This window comes from Nicotiana sylvestris, chromosome 3 (assembly GCF_000393655.2).
Source record: "Nicotiana sylvestris chromosome 3, ASM39365v2, whole genome shotgun sequence".
NCBI lineage: Eukaryota > Viridiplantae > Streptophyta > Magnoliopsida > Solanales > Solanaceae > Nicotiana > Nicotiana sylvestris.
In genome coordinates, this window is record NC_091059.1 from 37,439,838 (window position 1) to 37,462,267 (window position 22,430).

The following is a 22,430-nucleotide window of genomic DNA, read 5'->3' on the forward strand; positions in this document are numbered from 1 at the left end:
TAATTTAGTGGCTACTTGGCTTTCTTTACTTATGTTAGATATCATGATTTGACTTATGTATATTAAATAAGTATATTGAACTGTTATGATATGTTGAATTACATGAATAGCCGTAGCCATCTCTTATCCATGTGAATATTCATCCACATTTTATTTGTATGCCCTGGTGCAACTTAATTATATTATTTTATACGCATATGTATGAGTTTGAAGAGCTAGACATTGAGGAAAGTTGAGGATTTTAGCACTAGGGACACCATGAGCGGGTATTGATTATTGATCTTTGACTATGATTTGATTGATGTTTGGATATGGATCCGTCCCTCTGGACTTTGGTGATTACCCATGTTGCTTTGGGCCCTATGAGTGTAGGAACTCATATTGGTGCATAGTTTTAGACACGTGGATTGTGTCAAGCACATGGTTTTGTGATGTGATGTATTGAGAGTGAGTCATGAGCATGCATATACGTCTTGTACTTATGCAATAGCTTTTACTTAAATATTGATTGATACTCCTCATGTTTTATAAAAGAATTGAAGTATTTGACACTGTATTTGATCTCTTTATTTGAAAAGTATGCCTAAATTCGATATTTATTGTATCTTTATCTTTTTCACATACTTGATGATACCATGCCTTACTTCATATACTATCTATGTTTTTACTTGATTATGGGATAGTTAGTAAGTGGTAATGTCGACCTCTCACGACTACTTATTCGAGGCTAGACTTGATACTTACCGAGTATCGTGATTTTATACCCATACTCCACTTTTACATATTTTGTACAGATTCTGAGGTATGTACTGGCGGTATCCATCCAGAAATGTAGGAGCTTACTTGGGACTTTTTTGTGAGTTTCCTTATTTGATTCGATCCGCAACACATGAAGTCTCATTCCCTCTCTATCTACCTCTATCTAATTTTTTTCCAGACGGATGTTATTGTTCATTTGAGACATTTTGCTCTTGTTAGATGCTCATAATAGTGTGATTTCGAGTTTCGAGAGATTTTGATACAGTTGTGGTCGTATTTAGACCCTGTCATAGACTTATGCTTTTACGATGTTGATTCGAGACTTATTTGCTTTCTCATTTATATCATGACTCTGTTTGTTACTTACTGTTACACTCCGTACATTCATGTTGGAATGCATCTTAAATGAATAAATATAAGCCATAGAGTTTAAGAACCTTTACAAAGATAATGATGCATCAACACATGTGTTACAGAAGTATCGTGAGAGTTGGAAACTAAATGGATCAAAGATGTTACAACCCGTACTTTCGGGGCAAAACTAGGAGTACTTAATATGCTGAGGAGTTTGTGTTTTAAGTTGTTTGAATTGTTTAATGGTCATATGTAAGTTTTAAAGTCAAGCAATTTGTAAAACAAAAGTCGACAAAAGTTATCGCAAGATACGTTCATAATTTTATTGAAATTTGGGTCTAATGTCACTGAACTTTTCTCTCAATATACTTAAAATTATGGGTGATCCACCTACCAAGTTAAATATCTACGAGTCTAGTTTTTGATGACGTCCAAATCTACTACTAAAAAGTAAATGGACACAGTCGCATGCAATATAATTTACCCAACTATGAGTCGGGGTCGAATCTCACAGAGAATAATATATAGGTTATTAGAAATGTAAGAGAATTATCACTTGTTATGCAATTCCAAATACTTAGAATTGGTTTTTGAAAATATTTATATCTAATTGTGAAAATTTAAACCAACCTAGAAAGCAAGTAAAATGATCAATGGCTATAAGTATGGATACAGAGGGAATTACACTCAAGTAACGATCCAATGTATTTCATGATTTTACAAATATGAGCGAGTTTATGTTAATTAGTTACGGGTAATAATTCTATATTAGCTTCATCCAAAGACTAACAAGACTTTCTAATTGAATTATCCCTAAAATAATTAGGAGATTAAGCGCACCCGGATATGGCTACAAGTAGTTCAATCCTATCCCTAGGTAGAATCTATAAAATAAGGATTAAAACCTCAAGTTCTTGTTAATTAATCTTTCTCAACCTTAAATAATCTTTTCCAAAATTTATTCGGATTTAATGGGCTAGTCCTCAGGTTAGCTAATCCCTTTGGAAATATTAAAGAATAAGAATAATTAAAGAAACAATAACTCACTTCATAAAAGATAAAAAATCATTCAATACATAAGCACAACAAGATATTTAATCCACACTTTTAATTATGAATATTCCCATTAACAAAATTCAAGTGTTAAAATAAATACTACACACTTAGATATTCAATACAAAGCAAGAAAATAAAGAAATGAGTATGAAATTCTTAACCAAAATCTTCAAATCTTCAAAACCCAAGTGTGTGTGCAAACTCTAGCTCCCAAAACTTGTTCTCTCTAGTCTTAGAGACTGAAAATAAGCCAAAGATCTTTTTATGAATTAGCAAAATCGTGTATTAAAGGGTTTGGGGCCAAAACATTGTGAATTGACATAATTGCCCAGAACTGAAGCGCGATATTCGCATTTGCCAACAAAAGTTCGCAATTGCGAACATAGACTATCCTGTTGACTTTCGCATTTGCGAAGGTTGACTGCCTGGTTTGACTTTGCATTTGCGAATACAGCTTGACTGGGCTAACTTCGCAATTGCGATGTATTTCTCGCAATTTACATGTTTGTTTTCTTCGCATTTCCCACAATTGTGTCGCAATTGCGACACCTGAGACCATTGTCCAGATTTTCTTCTTTTCAAACGTTTTTTTGACTCGTTTTCACTTGGTTTCTTCATGGTCACTTCTAAATCACAGAGAACCTACAAAATAGAAGTAAATGACATTAAACACATGATTTTATCACTCAAACATAGCAAAATTATAGGCTTAAAGACAAGATAAGTTGGTAAAATACCAACTTATCAAACCCCCAAACTTAAACTATGTCCTCAAGCAATGAAAGCGACAAAATCTCATCCCAAATATTTAACTCAATCGTACATCCTTATCATGCCAAGCCAAAAAAGGTCTACTATACGCACAAACACATGACTTCGATTGGTACCAACAATTAATCCAAAGCATATGAATTACAGAACACTTCTCATGAACTTCATTACATTTCTAGTGCTCAAACACTATGCCAATCAAAGTAGCAAATCAAGTCATGACACTAAAGCTTCAAAATTTGCCTCTCTATCAAAATTATCTTCCCTCGTTCATTCCTCCCAATTGAAAATGAGATTAAATTCACAACTCAAATCTCATGTGCCCTCACACTTAAGAGAGAATCTCACACTCATAATTTGCAATTCAAAACATAAATGGGATATCAAGTGGAAAGAATAATCTCTCACTCTCACAAAGATATTCAGATGCACAAAAGTAGCGCCATATGCTTGCCCTTATATTAATTCGCCGCTTATTCAAGAACATTCGGTTGGAGGTCCCATAAGGACTTTTTGAGCTTGTAATGTAGGTTTAGGGAAGAATTAGATAAGCATTTGGGATACAAGAGACTACAGCCTCCTTGAACACTACTCACGTTTGTCTTTCTTTTTGCACTTTGATTCTTTTTAAACCACATAGCCCTTATTGGCAGCTAGTTATCAACATAAAACCACCTTAAAGTACCTCTCTAATTTTGTCAAGACTCCATATTTATATATATACATATTAATACCATTTTTTCTTCTTTTTATAGTTTGAGTAGCTTCATATGAACAACTTTGAGGTATATATTTCCACCCTCAATATACAACCTTACCAATTTCCAACTTGATACCAACACCTCCAAACTTATGCTTTCAACCTCATTCTCAATATTCAAGGAGGGACGGGTGCAAAAGAGGGAATTATTTCACAAAAGGGTAAAGGTTTGTAATAAGGTGGCTAAAAAAAAGGTTAAAAGCTCAAATGGGAAAAAATAGTGATTATATTTATGCAATGGTAGGCTTGAAAGACTAAAGAGGTTTTTTCAAAGATCACAAAGAATGCCTAAGATCATCCCTCCAACCAAACATAATTAACATTAGCATTGAAGACCAACCAGGCAAGTTCTAGACTACAAATAATGCAAAAGAACTTCACAATAAGTCTCACCACACATGGCACATGAAAACTCAAGTGGAATACAAATCCAAAATCCAATTCAAAACAATGAATCTCAAGGAAGTCATGTATAGCCTAAGAAGCTATTTAGTGAATCAAAGAGCCAAACATTGAGTCTAAACGTCATGACAATGATCTATACTTTAATTATTTTTCTTTTTCAAGGATAAAAAAATTCATATGCCGAGGTTTAAATCGTGTTGGTAGCAAGCAAGCCACAACTTGGCCAATGGGCTCATACCCCACTCAAACCACTTGTTCTTCCTAAATTAACAAAAATTATATCTAAACTACAAGACTAATTCCCTTAAGAAAGTCGCCTAGCTATCCATCATCGTGAAAAGTTGACAAAAATTTACTAACAATTACCCAGTTCAAGAAGAAAATTGGCATCCTCGGAAAAAGAACCGTGGTACAAAGAAAACCAAGGATATCGCCACCTAAACATACTATATATATAAAAAAACATTAAGAAGCTAATAAACATCAAGTAGCTAAAACATACTATGTATAAAAACAAAAGTTCAAGAAGCTAGTAAACATACTAATATAACACACCACATGAAAACACAAGAACATCACATGAAAACAACCAAAGTACCAATAAAGTACCAATCTAGCATATCCACAGTTATCCACTATTATACAAGATCAACAGTTATACAAGAAACCACCCCCAACTAAAGATGTTGCAATGTCCCCAATGCAACTAATCATAATAGAGTAAAATGGTAAAAAGTGCTCCCTGAATACTGCATCAAGCGCTATCCTTGCTGTCGGAATCAGAGGCATCCTCCTTTCCTTCTTCCTCGGACCAATCAACCGGGGCATCATCATCATCTTTCGGCTTGGTTGATGGCATTAGGTCTTGAGGATTTAGGACTTTCCACAACCCCTTCACACCTTTCCACATGCGGGTGCAAAATTTATCTCTTTTCTTCTCCTTTTTCTTTATCTTGGTGTGTGCCTTTACCAGATTGTCATGAGAACTGCTCAACTTACCATGCGCCGTGGCCAGATCAGCATATGCCTTCTCCAGTGTCTTAAGGTGATCCCTTTGCTTCTTCTGATCATGAAGGTACTTTTGAAACTCTCTCTTTGAAATGTATGCAGCGGGTCCCTCAGATGTTTCCCCAGGTCCCTGTGGAAGGCCAGCTACTAGGTCGCGAATTAGCCACATTTCCTCGGTAAGTACAGCAAATGGTCCTCCTACAGAAGATGATGGTTGGCTACCCTGATCGATCTGAGAAGAAGACCTCAACTTTCTCTTTTTGCTCTTTACAACGCCACCTTCTCCTCTTTTCTTCAAAGGATTGATAGGCTTTCCCGGCTCTATCCAGTTGTCTCTCGAATCTTCCTCCACCCTAGCAAGTTGGCACAGCCCAGTGATAAGCGATGGAAATATCAATGATATACTATTCTGAATCCGATATTCCCTCAGTTTATTGATAAAGATTTCACCAACATTTAGCTGAATAACATCAAGGATGCAGACTATCATTTGAGCTCTTGTAGCCGGTACATTCCATATATTTGACACAGGGAAGATACGACTGCATATGATGGCCAGCCATATCTTTGCTTCAGCAGTGAACTCTTTGGATGTGATCCCTGTTTTTTCAGCTGCCTATGGAACATCCACACCCGGGCATAATTTGGACACCAACCACTCCCCTGAGGCACAGTTTTTTGCATGGAATGGGGCCATGTCATGGTCTGGTGGATGATACAATTGGTTCACATCTTCAGCTCCAAAATGTACCATTTTGCCGCGAATTCTCATCTTTGGCTTCTTTAACCTGATAGTTGGGAGATTCGCATACAACTCCTCACCTATTGCTCATTGGCTCGACAAGGTTGAGGGGCAAAACAGTTCCATCCCATGTTTATAAGCCTTTGATAGAACACGTGAAGACATTCTGGGACGTTGTCCAGCAATATACCACTTTCCGGGAGCAACTTCTTCGAAATAAGCTCAGTATAATACCGTTCTTGGCATTCCAATGACAAGAACTGGTGTTGGTCATAGTTCTCCTCAGCTTCCAAGGGGTTGTCATTTGTAGATTCTTCGGAGTTAGAGCTCATTTTCAGCTTATGGTACCTGTAAACAAATGATAGGAGTGAAAACATGGTATGGCTATGAAGAACATTGCAAAATGAGTCAAATATGCCAAAGGAATGATTGGACAGTCGAAACCTAGCCTTAGAATTTTTTTTAGGATTTTGAAATTTGCAGGTGCCTGCTCTCTGATGTCGCAATTGCGACATTTGCTTCGCAATTGCGACATTTTCTTCGCAATTGCGAAGGTAACAGAATTGCACAGTGATCGCAATTGCAAAAAGTAGCAGGACTACACAGTTTTCGCAAATACGAAACAATCCTCGCAATTGCGAAGATGGTGAGTGCTGCCAGGTTTCACAATTGCGACCACCTATTTGCAAATGCAAAGAGGCCATCGCAATTGCGAGCCCATCATCCCCAGCCAAGTTTTTCACGGACGATAGTCCCAATCCCCAAAAATTTCAAACAAAGGCTAACTTTAGAGAACCCAAGCAATTTTCAAACACAGACTCATGTAATAAACTTCATAGATAACCATAAATTTAAAATATATCAATGATTTGGCCAAGAATCTCATTCGGGCCTTTCATCAATCACATAGGAAGCACACAAGACCTCTCCTAATTTAACAAGCCATGGGTACTCAGACATCCCCATTTTCACAGTAAAGAAATAGATTCTCACTCTCAACCAACCTCACGCAGAAATCAACATACAATTTGAATAATTTTTAAACAATTTCGGGCAGAGGAATGTTACCCATTTGGAACTGTAGGTTTTCAGAGAAAGCTGAGAGGAGAAGAAGAAGGAGGAGGAGGAGGAGGAGGAGGAGGAGAAGAAGAAGAAGAAGAAAAAGAAGGAGCGATTAAGCTTTCATACCTGGATGCTTGCACTTAGGAGTGAAAAATGGTGGACTTTGAGAGTTAGTAGAGTGAGGAAGATGGTCTTTTGAAGAGCCTCAAATTTTCTAAGTTTTGTTCAAAGTGAAATCAATTTACCCATTTAAACGCTCTAATGTCGCATTTGCGACACTACCTTCGCAATTGCGAAGATCAGTAAATCCTGCAGTTGTAGCAAATGTGACATAACCTTGGGTTTTGCGATGGACCAGGTCCACAAATGTGAACAAAAGTTCGCAAATGCGAAAGGTGGTGCTTCTGTAGTATTCAGCTACTGGATTTCATGCTCTCCGTCACCCCGACCTACTCAAATCAACTCTAAAAATTATGAAACTTGGCAGATTGGTTAGAAACAATATAATAAGCTATTCTAAAAAGGAAAATTTCAAAAATTACTAAAATTTTTGAAAAACAATGGATTGCCTCCCACCAAGTGCCGCATTTTACGTCGTGGCATGATGCGAATCAACTTTACCACTTTTCTCGCCACTTTGATGATATGAATTGGGAACCCAACTTGGAATCAAACTTGTGACCATGAGCGGTGGGGGGTGGTAAGTAGATAATCAAGCCAAGCATTAATTTCTTCATTTTGCACTTCTTGGCTTTCATGTGAGGAATGTCATTTTGCTTTCTTGTTCCCTCAAATTGTAAAATGTATGGCCTTTGTCTTTCCTCCTCGCAATCCCTCATTGACTTGTGTAGTTCAATTCCTATATCACCACACAATTCCAATGTTGAAAAGTGCTTGGAATGTGACATCAAACCTCCAAATTTCAATTCTTCCCGGATTTTGACATCCTCTTTTTTCCCCGAACTTGAGTCAATCTCAACCATATTTTCATTTATACCGGTTGAATCTAATTTTATATTTTTCTTGGCATCGCTAACACTCATGGAGTCGGTTGGCAGATGTTCAATTCTTGATCCCTCAAAGTAAATCTCACTTTCTTCCTCATAGTCGGACTCTTCTTGACTTCTTTCCGCACTCTCAAGTTGGTGGCATATTGGGCCTCAACCAATATTTTCATTTGATCCTCCAAAGTGCGGATGTGTTCATCATTTTGAATCAAGACTAGCTTCAAGTCCTTGAGTGCAAAGTTGTGTTTCTCCTCATTTTCAAGAATGGCCTCCAACATGAGCATCATTTTCTCATTTTGAGCATTTGAGAGTTCTTCTTAGTTTTGATCAAGTGCCAAGGAAGGATTTTCGGCTTCAATCTCCAAGGAAGATTCTTGGTTATCATTAACTTCCAAGGCTTTTTTTGACCTCTAAAGCTTCAAGCATTTCTTCCATTTGCAAATTCAACCTTTCAAGTGCAAAGTCATTTTGGAGACTATTTTCCAAAAGCTCCTTCAAGGCACTTTGTTCTTTGTTTCCTCCTTCAATTAGGCATTCTAACATGAGCTTGAACTCTACATTTTGACTATGCTCAACTTCTTCCACTTCCATAGCCCTATCATTTTCATCACAAAAAGTAGAATCATCATAGCGGGGGCTTGGGGAAGGGAATGACGAATAATCACAATGCTCCCAATGACCAAATTGACGACCACACTTATCACAAATACTCCACTCATGGATTTGAGATTGTGCACACAATCCACCCTCGGGAGAATTTAAATAATTTTGCTACGAGTGTGGTCCTCCACAATAAGGACAAGGGTCATCAAAGCATGAACAACTATCATCCGACCAATTTTTATTATATGATGCCATTTTTCAAAACTAAGAAAATAAACAATAAACAAACAAGAAAAATAATAGGTCAAGGTAAGAAAAATTAATTACACAAATATTCATAAGTTTGGACCAAAGCACTTACGCTTATTTCTCAAACAACCTAAATTACGCCAAATTGTTTCCCGACAACAGCGCCACTTTTGATGACGTCTAAATTCACTACTAAATAAATCGATACGGTCGCATGCAATATAATTTACCCAACTATGAGATGGGGTCGAATCCCACAGAGAACAATATATAGGCGATTAGGAATGTAAGAGAATTATCACTTGTTATGCAATGCCAAACACTTAGAATTGGTTTTTGAAAATATTTATATCTAATTGCGAAAATGTAAACTAACCTAGAAAGCATGTAAAATGATCAATGACTACAAGTATAGATACACAGGGAATTACACTCAAGTAACGATCCAATGTATTTCACGATTTTACAAATATGAGCGAGATTATATTAATTAGCCACGGGTAATAATTCTATATTAGCTTCTTCCAAAGATTAACAAAACTTCCTAATTGAATTATCCCTAAAACAATTAGGAGATTAAGCGCACCCGGATATGGCTACAAGTAGTTCAATCCTATCACTAGGTAGAATCTATAAATTGATGGTTAAAACATCAAGTTCTTGTTATTAATCTTTCACAACCCCAAATAATCTTTCCCAAAATTAATTCAAAGTTAATGGGAGAGTCCTAGGGTTAGATAATCCCTTTGGAAACATTAAAGAACAAAAATAATTAAAGAAACAATAACTCACTTCATAAATGTCACACCTCCTTTTTGCGCGCCCGCCCCGAAGGATAGAATGCGCGAGGGAGTTTTTCCAATTTAAGTGACAATATTCGAAATGGGATTATTTATTTAATTTAGAGTCGCCACTTGGGAAAGGTTTGGCTTTTGGTGTCCCAAGTCACCGGTTTATCTTGAATCCCAAATCGAGGAAATTTTCGACTTTTCCAAATGAAGTCTGCGAACCAGAAATTCTAAGTAAGGAATTCTGTTGACCCGAGGGAAGGTGTTAGGCACCCTCGAATCCCGTGGTTCTAGCACGGTCGCTTAAATTGTTATAATGGCTAAATATCTGATTTAAATACATGTTGTGACTTATGTGCTTTTATTAAGTTTAAACCGCTTTTATTATTATCATTTATTTTTATAGAATTGCAACGTCGTGAAAATGCATCTCGAACCACGTCACAATCAATGCACCCGTGGTCGTCGACACATTTTGACTCCGTTTAGATTTGGATTTGGGTCACATCAATGTGCACCCGAATTTAAGAATATAATTTACTTAAACCGTGCCCAAAAAGTCTAAACGCGTTATTATTTTGAGGAAGGCCATGAAATTCACTAAAACGGCCTGTCCTGAATTCTAAATATTTATTATGGTTAATTATTGAGGGCCCCGCAATTTACATTTTTATTTGGCGAGGCTCGTCTTATTATTTTAGAAGGAACATCCTAAAGCGACTACATTTCTAATGTGTTTGTCTCTAAAAATAGAAGAAAAGATGCATGCTAATTCAATTATATGCTTTGGCCAAATCCAGATTTTAGTTAATCGTCTGATTAATTATTTACAGAGTGAAGAAACGTTGTACCTCATGAAACATGCTTTTAACTTGATAGAAGAATTATATACAAGATTGATGAAATGCTACGACTGCTACAAGAGCTCCCTAACTTTAACTTATTTAGACAAGATTAATTAAAACCACTTATTAGAAAATGCGACTAATGATATTTGAAACTCATCCTATAAACTGCCTAATGAAACTGAAACTCAAGAATCTGAAACTGTATTATCTTTAGCTAGATTTAAAACAGCCATTTGCCCTTACATATTCAAAGCATGCTGAAAGAGCGAGTTTAAGTTAACAATCGTATTAAATAGCTGCACATTTCATGAATTGTATTTACATCTTGTATACTACTAAACGAATAAAATGTCGCAGTTTCAGATTGGCATAGACTTTAATTAAGTACAACCTTACTAACGTATCTCTATTAGGCTAACAGACTAGAAACTTACATATCTTAACAACATTTATATAAAAAATTCGTAAGCAATGCAACAGATGATTATAACTCCTTCAGATCTTTCGATTCAACTTTCATTGCAACATCAGACAGATTCGAAATGTGTACCTGAGGAAATGCTTACAATGAAGAAAGTAGGGGAGTCAGTTGAGCAACAGTGCAAGCGGAACAGCAGTAACAGAATGAACAACAGCAGGACAAATTCCCAGTGCAAAAATGCAATTTAGAGCCAATGAAAGATGGCAGAATGTAGCAAATTCCCAGCAATATGGAATCAGAATTTAACCAGAATGGATCCAGAACTGAACTGATACTACACACAACTAGTAATCTCAAGCAAGACTCAGGATAAATCAATATGGAACAGGCAAATCCAGACTAGTTGAGAATCAAGACAAAGATGAAAAAATGCAGTTCCTTTTTTTCTGTGTTAGGCCTCTCTTTATCTATTTCTGTCCGTGTGTTTTCGGACAACTCTCTTTTCCTGTTTTCTTATCAATCCCCCTTATATCAGTGTATTCCCCTCCCTTTATTACCAATGTCTATCTGTGTGTGTGTCTATGTATGTATTTTTGCTCTCTCTTCCCAGATCTATCTGATGTTCGTCCTCTTATGTCTATCTCCTTTCTTTTATAAACCTAAACCTCAGCCCTTTAACAGCCTGTTAGACCAAAAACACCCCTCCCATGTGCCCTCTTCTTTTTAGTTTCCACTTAGCTATTTAAGTATTAAACCCATGATATTCCCTTGGCAGGCTTAAACTTTTTTAGTAATATTTATTACTTCTGAAACTTAAAGCAGAATATGGGCAGCAGGATGTAGTCTGACAGCACATGCTGTCCAACTATTTAATTCAAAAGCACTTAGGCAGGGCACAGGCTGTGCACAAAATGCACATGTTGTGCATAAGTGCACATGCCCTCCAATTTCAAAACTGTGACTAAACAGAACATTGATTTTTGCATTTCTGATTCAAATTACCAATTATAAATAAGCAAACTCAGTTCCTAATTGATTCAAACAAATGCTTAGTGTAAGCACGTGATTTTTGCTTCACGGACAGTCACTCCAAAAGAAAAATAGTGACAAAGGACCTCGCTGTACAATTTTCAATTTTCCGTAACGTGTGCTGCTAGTCATGTGTGGTTCTGTCCATTTTTGCTATTTTTAACATTATTAAACAAAATACAAAATGTGTATGTCATGGTAATTAGACCATAATTCGTTCAGTAAAAGAAAATTCACAAAAATATTCTAGGGTGCGATTTAATCTATTTAAATATTTTGATAATTATGTTAGGTGTTAAATTAATGTTTGTTTGAACTTCATTTTTATTTTTATTTTTAAAAAATTAGAAGAAAAAAAAAAGAAAAAAGAAAAAAAGAGAAGAAAAGAATGAAGAAAACGGTTTGGGCCAAGAAAATAAACCAAAAATAGGCCCAAACCAATTCGATCCGACCCAGTCCAAACCAGGCCTCAGGCAAACCCCCCAAACGACGCCGTATAAAGGCGTTTGATCTGAGCCGTCCGTCCAGGCCGATCTAACGGCTCAGGACCTCTTTCAGCAACCCGTTTTCAAACCCGACCCAATAACCGGTCTGACCCAACCCCTCACTTAAACCAAACGACCCCGTTTAACTACCAAACGACCCCGTCTCATTTCTCACCATCAGATCCAAGCCGTTGAGATCATCTGATCTAACGGCTCAGATCCAATCAGCCTCCCCGTATATAAGCCTCCTATCATACCCCGCGCCCCCTATTCGAACCCCCCTCGCTCATCGTCTTCACCTAAACACTGAAGCCCCCCTCAAACCCTAGCAGCCGCCCTAGCTTCCCTTTCACCAGAACCCGGCGGCACGAACGCCGGTGACCACCTCCTGAACACCCTAAGTCCCCCTCACTCTCCTGAACATGGATCTGCTATCCATTTGCCTCGAATCACTTTCCTTCGTCTCGAATCTTCATTTGAAGATTTGAGTCGAACCCGGACCTATGCCAAATTACCCCATCTTCATACCAGACACTCCCCTGACCCTCCTCGTGACCAAACCAAGCTTGGTTTGGTCCGAATCTACCCACAACTCCTAAAAAACCAGATCTGAAAATCCGGACCTTAGAACACATGCACCTGGGGAATCCGGCCAGTCTTAACAGGGGTTTGAGGTCTAATAGACCTTAGTCAAGGTGTTCTCATGTGAGAACACCCTGATTAAAGTTTGTTCGGCCTCAAGAGTTCGAAGTTGAGTCAGATTTGGGTCGTTTTGATTTCAAACTTTTTCGGTAAGTTTTCTTTTCTCTTTGTTTTAGTTCTAATTAAGTTGTCAGCATGCTTCGTTGTGTTTGTTTGTTATTTTGTTATTTTTCATTCGGATTTCTTCCATCTCTGTCAAAGGCCTCTTATTTGGTCAATTGTTTTCTGTTTGTGTTCTGAATGTACCCCATGATAAACGTGATCGTCAATTAGATTAGTCGTCAAATGAGTTAATTCATATAGGCCCCCAGTAATTGAACAAAAGTTGTCTGATGCCCTTTAGGTCCCTGAAACGTATTGTTTATATGAGCGACTGATTATTACCTGTTATAATTAGTATAGTCGACCTGATAAATGTCGTCGATTAATTTCCTACGACTGAATGTTCAAATATTCTAATATGTACAACCTCACTTGACTGAATGGACCTGTATTGTGATTTGAGTGTTGGACATTATTTATGAGTGCTAGTTTGTAACTACATTGTAAAAAACAATTAAAAGAATCAGGCTAGGGCAATTCTGAAATTGAACTTTCAGAAGTTCAAAATGCCCTGATACTGCAATGGGCAGGGCAGTAATAATCAAGGGCCAACAAGGGTATTCTGGGGTGTTGAAAAGGACAAAACGATTAGTTTAAATGAGCTGACAAGTAGGGTACTAATTTGGGATTAAACTAATACCAATGGAGAACAAGACACAAGGGTATGAGGCTTAAAATGAATAATAAAATGAGCCCATAACTCTTGATTAAACAAAACCAGGCGTGGGGAACAAAGGGCTGGCACCAAAAGATGCTTAGGCATGGGCTTAAAGGAGTATGGGCAGTCTGCAAGTAGAAGGGAGGCAGCTTAGCTGCACTGGGATTTTGGCTTATAAATAGGCCCTTTGAGAACTTAAAGAGGGCTGGAACTTTTAGTCTGAAGAGAGGTCTAGTGAGTTCAAAGAAAACTGAAAAAACATAAGGTAGTTTCCAGTAAGCATTGTAACCAAACACTGTCTGAAAGTTGTATAAGAGTGCATTTTGGTCAAGCTGTCTTGGCCAAGTTCTGTTGTCTGCATTGACTGAGCTGTTTATGGTTGTTGAACTGTTGGTGTTGCTGCATTGAACACTCTGTTATTGCTGTTGTTTCTCTACTCTTTCCTGGGATTGCTCGTTTGGTGCTCGACCATTTGCTGGTTCTCTTTGTTTTGGGAAATATTGCTGTTTGTCTGTGGACTGTGGGAAAACACTTGGGTTGTTGATTTGTTGCTGTGTTGTTGCTGTGTGTCTGCTGTTGCTATTGTTTACTGCATACTGCCCAGCTGCTCATTCCTTTCTTCTTTGTCCTCTATACCAGGTACACAACCGATGCACTGTCAAAAAATGTAATTGGAAAATTTGAGCATGAATACAAATGAAAGTCCTGAAGAATGTCTTTTATACCTAGATTTGTACATTAAATATCCATGTAATGTGTAATAGTTTGCATTCCTGTTTAGATACTGAAGGTAGCCTGTGTGCCCAGTAGATGTAAATATGGGGTGATTGAATGCTAGTTTGTATATGTAGGTTAATGGATAAAAGGGTCTCCAATGCAGTAGGTTGTATCCTAGGTTTTGTATAATTAGCATGTCCTTAAATACATAGAACTATCCATGTTAGTTAATTTCATGTCCTTTTGATAAATTGTCTCCTTATAATTGACAAACCATTGCCTTAAAATAAACGGCGCAAGCCTGCACTTCTCAACCTCACGAAGGTCGAGCCCGGATCAAACGAACCAGCAGGCTTTCATCGGAAAGGCATTGGCCCAGGTCCAGCCGATACTGTGTGAGCTGGGTTTGGGCCCACGATGCTCGATTAGCTGCCCATGGGCATGGCCATGTTTTCTTTTTATTTTTATTTCTGCAAAGGCACTCGGAACTTCGTTATAATAACCGGCAAGCATGTAATTGAATAGGGTCACTTTTATTCTCAACTAGTAGAGATAAATGCGACAAGAAACGTAGTAGCTATAGGATATCCTTTTTTAAAATAAAGCCGAGATGAGCCTCGACAGACAAAAACGCACGAGATGCGGGGCCCTCGTTAAATGTATATTATCGAAGCATTTAGTTTCTAGGACGGGTCGTTTAGCAAATCTCACAACCCTCCTAAAATAACAATACGTTAGACTCTTTAGGACGCGCCTTAATAAATCTTACCTTCTTAAACCCGGGTGCACATTTATGTGACCCAAATCCAATTCTCAACGGAGTCGAAATGTGTTTCTAATCACGGGTACATTGATTGTGACGTGGTTCGAGGTGCGTTTCCATGCCGTTGCAAATTCATTTTTAAAATAAGAATGAGATGAGCCTCACCAAATAAAATACAAATTGCGGGGCCCTCAGTAAATATTTGCTTTAAAAATTGTTTAGACTTCGGGATGGACCGTTTAGTAAAATTCCACGGTCCTACCCAAAATAAATACGCTAGTCGCTTTAGGCGCGCCTTTAATAATTTAATTTCCTTAAACTCGGGTGCACATTGATGTGACCCAAATCCAAATCTCAACGGAGTCAAAGTGTGTCGACGACCACGGGTACATTGATTGTAACGCGGTTCGAGATACATTTTCACAACGTTGCAATTCTTGATAAAAACAGTAAATGATAAAAGCGGTTAAAAGTTAAATTTTGCACATAAGTTCACACTTGTATAAAATCAGATAATCAAGCCGAATATAACAATTGAGCGACCGTGCTAGAACCACGGAACTCGGGAATGCCTAACACCTTCTCCCGGGTTAACAGAATTCCTTATCCGGATTTCTGGTACGCAGACTATAATATAGAGTCATTATTTTCCTCGATTCGGGATTAAAATTGGTGACTTGGGACACCCTAAATCTCCCAAGTGGCGACTCTGAAATAAATAAACCAATCCCGTTTCGATTGTCCTTTAATTGGGAAAAACTCCCCTGCGCCCCATCGGGTGCGGAAAAGGGAGGTGTGACAGCTCTGGCGACTCTGCTGGGGACCAGAACCCAGAACCACTGGTTCAGGGTTAAGAATTCGAGCTTAGAATAATTGTTGTTATTTGGCTTTATTTATTATCTGATTTTTACATGATATATGCTTAATGTGCTAAATGATGCTTTTACCGCTTTAATATTATCTGAATTGTGTATATAAAACTGCTACGAAACCCTTCTTTCTGAGTCTTCTGAATTTATGGTGTACACGTGCGCGTGACCCACCTTTCTGTTAAAGTCATACCAAATAAGACGGAGTTGGGACAAGTAACTAGGCCGGGTAGACTTTCGTGCTCCCGGTACGTTGCCCCCGCTTCGGCTCAAACTGTCTGTTTGAGTAAGCCAGGTTTAGAACAATCAACCTCAGGTTTACACTTAGAATAACTCAGCCATATACCGGATCCCTAGTAGGAACGTTTATTTGCATCACGTGCATTTGGACTTAGGGGGCTCAACACAGGGGTTGGGTCTGTCTAAGACAGGTGAACCCGAAATAAAAAGACCATCCTGATGCATCCTACTTGCTATATGTGCATTCATTTGCCTCGAACATGCTTGCTGACCGGCTTAAATGAAATCATGGTAAGAGCTGAGGAATAAAATGGGTTTTTTCATAATAAAATATAGTTTTCAAATCTTGAAATCTTGAAATAAAGGTATTTAATCTTGAAAGGTATTTAATCTTGAAAATAGTTTGAAAAAATTCCCAAAAAATAGTTTTAAATCTTGAAATAGTTTTGACTGAAAATAATTGGAGTATGTTTTCAAAATGAGTCTTGACTTTATTAAATTAAAATTTCAGATACAAAATGAGCACCACACAAAACCCCTCCTCCGCAAATACAGAAGAGTTTCTATTCCGGCTTCAAATGTGGTGGTATGAATTAGGCGAAGATGGTCAAAAGTGGGTCATCAAGCATTTGGGAAATCTCCCGGACATTATGAAAGTTAAACCCCGTGATGATCTGATTGCGGCATTAGTAACTTTTTGGGACCCTGTTCACAATGTCTTTCGTTTCTCTGACTTCGAGCTCACTCCTACATTAGAGGAGGTAGCTGGATATGTTGGTTTTGACGGAAGTTTAAGGAATCAAAGCTTGATATTCACGAAGGCTCCCTCGGTACATCGATTCTTCGGTCTTCTGAACATCAGCAGTCAAATCAGGAAAAGCAATGTCGTCAACGGATGTTGTTCTTTCAACTTTTTGTATTCAAGGTTCAGAAAGTCAGATGAGTTCGAAATTCATGAGAAAGGCCTTACTAACAAACAAGACAAAGACGCATGGCAGGTTCACCGTCGTTTCGCCTTCATGGTGGCCTTTCTAGGAATCATGGTCTTCCCGAACAAAGAACGAACAATCGATATTCGCACCGCAAAAGTTGTGCAAATCCTCACCTCCAAGGAAAACCACACCCTTGTCCCCATCATTCTCTCAGACATTTATCGGGCTTTGACTTTATGTAAAGCAGGAGCGAAAGTCTTCGAAGGATGCAAAATTTTGTTGCAAATGTGGCTGATTGAACATCTCCAACAACAGCCCAAGATCATACAGTATGGGCCAAGCAACGATAATGACATCAAGGGTTATGAGGAAAGAGTGAAAAATTATCAGGTTCCAGAAGGGATAGAAGCATGGGTATCTCGGCTAAGGGCTCTAACGACAAATCAAATTGAATGGACTCTGGGATGGCTACCGGTGAGGGAAGTGATACATATGTCAAACTCAAATAGTTATCTGTTACTATTGGGATTGAGAAGCATCCAGCCATACGCGCCATTGAGAGTCCTAAGACAACTAGGAAGATATCAAGTAGTTCCTGATGATGAAGATTTGAGTACGCAAGAAATAGAATTACACCCAGAGGCCACTATTCCTGAGGCGTTACTTCAGCAGATGTGGAATGGATGTTGATACTTAAAAAGCGATACTCAAGTCCCAAACACTACAAAGGGTGAGATAAATCCTGGATATGCAAGGTGGTTCGAGAAACGGTCTCGCGTGGATGATGTACCAGAACCTGAGCTGAGAAGGCCAACTAAAAGACCCCATATTCAAAACTTTAATGATAAAATCCAAGAGCGGTTGATCTGGGGAGAAAAAGAGAAGGGGTACAAAGCAACTATCCATGCCCTAAAGGAAAATCTAAGGAACCTCAGTCTGGAGAAGGATTTGCAAGCACAAGAAGCTGAAGGCGAGAAGAAGAGTCTAGCCTGTGAGAATGAAAGTCTTCATGCTCGATTTCTGAAAATGAAAAAGGCTTCTGAAACGCCAATGAGGAATTGGAAGGATCAAAAAACCATCGCCAATCTTTTTGAAAGAATGCAAGATTATGATTCCATTCTTGCTGCAAAAGAAAGGGCGTTGAGCAAAGCAAAAGAAAGGATCCAACAATTAAACGAAGAAGCCAGATCTGATAAGGAACGCCAAGATAGGCAATCCGAGAAAGACAGGGCACAATTCAAGAAGGAAAAAGACCATTGGATACGATCAGAAGACCAACTTCGTGCACAACTAGAAGAGGCAAGAAGATACAGAGAGCATCAACAAGCAGACATTGATAGAGAAAGAGCGCAGATGAGACTAGAGCAGGCCAGACTCCGAGCTCTATTAGAGTCATCCCTAGATCGTGAAGGCCGAATCCGAGATATAGCCACCACTCGCCAGCAGCAATTGCAGAATCAAGGCCAACATCTCCAAGATTTCAGGGCACAGATCCACGACCTGGCGGTCTACACCTCTCAAAGTTATGTAAACTGCCAAGGAATGGATTATGGAAGGTTTACAGAGCATGCACCCACCTTTGCCCGTCACCTAGCAGTGGAGTTGGAAAGGATGTACCGAACATTGGGAGGTCATCCGGGTCAAGCCCCGCCTTGAGCAAATGATCTAATAATTTACAACACAAGTGGAAAGTGGGGCACGTTATGAGATGTTAAGAATTGTATCTTTTTATTTCAATTTGAATGTGTGTATTTCAAGACATTGTTTTTACAAAGTTTTCAAATGTAATGTTTGTTCATCTTCTTTTTATAAATGTTAGCCTCATGGCAGAACTACGCCTGGTCTGATTCACGCGGGGACGTGATACGTAGGCAATCCCCATAAGATTCGACCGCTTCTAATAAAGAAAGAAAAGAAAATACATAATAAAATAAAACACAGGGTTTTTCTAAAATACTTAAAAGCGGGGACGAATGAGCAAACTGGGATGACGCATGTTGTTTGAAGCAAAGCATGTAGAAACGGTTAACTGCCTAGGTGCATTGCATCCTCTGTGTGTTATGATCAAATCTGTTAAACTCTAACGCTAACAAAGTTTGTTGCTGTCTGATCCAGACAAGTTAGTTGTTAAAGAACTCTGGCAACACACTCCTACCAAACCAGATCCAAAGGACCGGTAGCAACAAGCATGACTACTTCAGAGAATAGTAATGAGGAAGAAAGGCCAATGAGCCAGTTGCTAAAAGAAGCGATGGAAAAGATTGAAAGGATGGGACTAGAGATGAATGCAATGCAGCTAGCCCTAGCCAAAACACAAAAGAGCCCTGAAACACTGGGACACATGCCGGAATACCCTCACTCTGGCCCTTCCACAAGCCGTCCAAATCCCCTTTATCATCAAGAAAGAAGCCCTCATGATTCCCAAGCTCCACCACCCCATCAACCTCTCCCAACACCCAATATTCCCATTTTTGTGGGACCAACATCAGCCCCTTTGCAAAGAACGACCAGTGAGCCATTGTTTCAGGCTCACGATACACAATACTACCCCCCCGAGCCTACGTTTCATGCCCCCGAACCACAGGCTTACAATCCACATTTGGAAGTGCCGGCAGAGATTGAGAAGCCGGCTAAGGCCCCTGAACAGGATGAAGTATTGAGAAAGTTCAAAAGCCTGGAGCAGTCCTTCAGGAACTTGCACGGGCTGGGCAATCAAGTCAGCGTAGCATACAAAGATCTGTGCCCTTTCCCAGACGTCCAACTCCCGGCTGGGTTCAAGATGCCTAAGTTTGATTTATATGAAGGGCACGGTGATCCCATGGCACATTTGCGGGGATTCTGTAGCAAAATGAGAGGGGCAGGCGGCAAGGATGAGCTGTTGATAGCTTATTTCGGCCAAAGTCTGAGCGGATCTGCACTGGAATGGTATACCAGGCAGGATTTCAGCAGGTGGTACACGTGGGATGATCTGGCGCAGGCTTTTGCAGGTCATTTCCAGTACAATCTAGAGATAGTCCCTGACCGTCTCACGTTATTGAGAACTGGGAAGAAACCCGGGGAAAGTTTTCGCGAGTTCGGGTTCCGCTGGAGAGAACAAGCAGCTAGAGTCGATCCTCCCATGAGAGAGGGAGAGATGGTGGACTATTTTTTGCAGACATTGGATCCAACCTACTTTGGTCACTTGGTGACAACGGTTGGAAAATCTTTCAACGAGGTGGTCAAGATAGGGGTCATGATAGAAGAGGGTTTGAGGTCTGACAAGATCTTGAACTATTCGGCACTCAAGGCCACAACCCAGGCTATTCAAAACGGCACGGGAGGTGCGTTGAGAAGAAAGAAAGAAGAGGTTGCCACGATCGAGGCAGGCAGTTGGTCCAGGGCTGGCAGGCCACACTACAACCAACCCAGACCTCACAGGTCAGAATACCCATACAGCCCACCACAAAATTTCTATCCACCTCGAGAACCACATTGTTCCGTACACCAAGCCCAGGCATACACTCAGCCTCCGGTTCGCCCACAATGGCGCGCACCGGCCCCCCACAACACATACCCAGCTCCACATAATAACTACCCACCGCAAAACACCTACCCTCCACCAAGGGCATATAGAAACCCTTCAGGGATAGGCTTTCGGGGAAATCCAGATGCTAGGAATGACAGGTTGCGGAAGCAGAGAACCTTCACGGAGCTGGGAGAAACCTACACCGCTTTGTTCCACAAGCTGCGGCAATTGGGTTTGGTTAGTCCTGTCCAGACTCGAGAACCAAATCCCCCACCTCAGAATTTGGATCGATCAATCAGTTGTGAATACTGTTCAGGGATGCTCGGGCACGATACCGAGAAGTGCTGGAAGTTAAGGCATGCCATACAGGATCTTATTGACACCAATAAGATCGAGGTCCAGACACCGGAGGCTCCTAACATCAACCAAAACCCACTGCCAGCGCACCACGAAACTCACATGATTGAGTTGGTGTGTGAGGGAGGAGAATTAAGAAAACCCTCACAAACAGTGATGATGATCCAAGCCGCCCCGAAAGAAGTCTTAACCAGTGGAGGAACGAGTGTACAGTCACAGGGAGGAGGCGTCAAGCCGGTAGTGATATTGGGAAAGAGCCCGTCCGCCATAGTAAGCAAACCCGAGCCGAGCAAGTTAGTAGTATCAGGGATCCCGCGCACACCGACAGTCGTGTTGAAAGGGGTATGTAGAGAACGGGTGACCATAAAGCCTGTGGTCCAGCTACCGATGATTGACAGCAGGGTTGTGCCTTGGAAATATGAAAAGGCGGTGGTGATGTACAAAGGAAAACAGGTGGAAGAAGTCAGTTGTGAAGCGCAAGGGCTGACTCGATCAGGTCGATGTTTTGCTCCGGTGGAGCTAAGAAGAACCAACCCAGTTGCAACCAAGAAACCTGTGTCCGAAGAAGAGGCTGAAGAGTTCCTGAGGAAGATGAAAGTACAAGACTATTCTGTGGTCGAACAGCTGAGAAAAACACCGGCCCAGATCTCACTGTTGTCATTACTGATCCATTCTGAGGAGCATCGTCGGGCCCTGTTGAAGATATTGAACGAAGCTCATGTACCCAGTGAGATTTCTGTAAACCACCTGGAAACCATTGCCAGCAAGATTTTCGAGGTGAACAGGGTAACATTCTCAGATGATGACCTGCCGGTGGAAGGTACGGAGCATAACAAAGCTCTATACCTAGCTGTCAAATGTGAAGACTCGGTGGTAACTCGAGTATTGGTGGATAACGGCTCAAGCGCCAATATTTGTCCATTATCCACTCTGGACCAGTTAAAGATCGACCGCGGAAGAATCCGGAAGAATAACATCTGTGTCCGGAGGGTTTGACGGAAACGGAACAGCCACTGTGGGGGATGTTGTACTTGAACTGACCATTGGTCCAGTCCTGTTTACCATGGAATTCCAGGTGTTAGATGCCACAGTTTCTTATAACCTGCTGTTAGGACGACCCTGGATTCATGCAGCCAAAGCGGTGCCTTCCACCCTACATCAGACGGTGAAGTTCGAGTGGGAAAGACAAGAGGTCGTGTTACACGGCGAGGATACAACATGCACCATGGGCGGAACCA